Source organism: Hipposideros armiger, unplaced genomic scaffold, assembly GCF_001890085.2.
Source record: "Hipposideros armiger isolate ML-2016 unplaced genomic scaffold, ASM189008v1 scaffold_327, whole genome shotgun sequence".
In the NCBI taxonomy this organism is placed as follows: domain Eukaryota; kingdom Metazoa; phylum Chordata; class Mammalia; order Chiroptera; family Hipposideridae; genus Hipposideros; species Hipposideros armiger.
Genome location: NW_017731677.1, coordinates 72,705 through 74,812, shown reverse-complemented (window position 1 = coordinate 74,812; position 2,108 = coordinate 72,705).

Genomic DNA, 2,108 nt, shown 5'->3' with positions numbered 1-2,108 from the left:
CAAGAATCACAATGTTTAGGAGCACAGTATTGAAAATCAGTGGATTATGCACCATCAGACTCTTTATCTTTTGGTTATGCTCACCCCTGTGCCTTGGCCTCATTGTCTCTTCATGGCCCCACTTGATTAATTTCCCTATAAGTTAGGTCTGTCTTTGTTACCAGGGATCTAGTATATTAACATTGAGAAAGTTTGAACCATGTACCAGGGGGTGACCACCACAACTTGTCGTGGGGATTGATGATTTCCCTCAGTTCCTATCTTCTTGAAAGAAAGAATTCAGTCAAGAGACAGAAGTCGAGCAAGCAGCACACAGCAAAGTTGCTTTGCAAAGCAAGAACACTGAGCATGGAGAGGGCTGACCCGAGGGTGGGGAGCAGCCTAATGTCTCTGGGACCCCTGCCTTCTATCCTATTTATCAGGCTCCTCCTCCTCCTCCTCCTCCTCCTCCTCCTCTTTTCCTGTTGTTCTCCTTGTTCTGCACATCTCTTTCATCCTAGTGTGTTGACACTAGTCCAGTCTTGTTCTGGCTGCTCACAGCAGGATGTTAATGACGCTCCTGGGTTACCTGTGGGAACCTCCTCATTTCCCCTCTTCCTGCTCATGTCCACCTTCCTATCTACTATATCAAAGTGACTATCCTCAGAAAATTATATAGAGTTCCTCAAAGGAATACTGCATAGGATACAAATAGAACATCTCCATGGTATTCTATCCTTTGGCTATAAAAATACAGACATACCTGTCCCCTTCATATAATTTCAAAAATGTCTTCACTTAATTTAATTAAATGAAACCAATGTACTTATCTCTTCCCTAAAGTGGACAAGTCAAAGTTTTAATTAATTTTGTCTCTAGTTCCATGTTCAGCATCTCTGGCTCTAGGGCAAACTTCTCTTGGTCAGATCCAAATGTGGATCATCATGTTTTTCAACCTATGGCTAAATCATAAATTTAACTCCCTTTCACATACCCAAAGAACTCTCATTTAGAAAACAGAAGAAGTAAAACAACCACATACCTATTGTTAGTCCATTTATTCTGCCTTTTTTTCACTAGAGTGAGTTCCTTGGTCAGCCAATTTGACAAAGATTCCATATGCTAGAAGGAGCTTCCATGTTTCTTGCTGGCCATTGTCATGGTTGAGAGGAAGTATCTGAAGATTAGTCTTCAGGTGGCTTCACCACTTTCTTATGTCATGGTTTTAGTTGGGAAATTGCCTTGGACAGCTGGACAGTCCTAGGAATTTCCTCACAATAGCACTCACTCAAAACTCCAGTAGTCTCCAGTCAAATTGCTTAATAGAAACACTATGAGCTAGTGACAAATGGTAAATATCTTGTTGGTCTTTTTTGATCTGCACCCCACATTAAGTATATCTAGGTTCGCAATAGGCCTCCTGCTTAGGCTTCAGTTGAAACCCTTCATGTTAGTCTCTGTCTTTGGGCAAAATTAAATAATAAACTGGAATGAAATAGCAAATGGATTATGATTTCTAACCAAGTTTGCTTTCCAATGAATGACATTTATGGTAAGGGAGATTAATACTTTTCTGGTATGTGGGATATTTGAGAAAGTCATGGTTCATTCAGCCTTCCAAACTTTTCATTGTTTTTCCTGGGTCTCAATTTCATATCTCACGGTGTTTTGTCCTGCTTTGCTTTTAGTAACAGAAAGGAAGGGAAGAGCAGTAAACTCTTTCACAAAGCACTGGCTCATCTGAACCTGAATATACTTGAATTCTGACCTGAGCAGAAAAGGCCTCTCACACACAAATCCTAGCGTCTTCACATACTACCTTAAGACTGGGCAACTGTGACAGAAGATTTTCTCTATTCTAGAACTTTGCAAGACTATAAGAAGTTACCCATCTACTACCTGTAGTTTTCTATTAATCATCTTAAAATTACAACCTTGGTAGATACACGTATGAAAGTTTTTTTATGTTAACAAATGACTGAAACCCTAATTAAACTTGCTTCAGGATAGAAGGCAATTTATTGACTCATGTAACTGGGATACCCAGGGTGTCTTCAAAATGGCTGGGTTCAGGGGCTCAATGATATTGGATATTTATCACTTTGCCGATGTCTCTTTGTAGGTCTCCA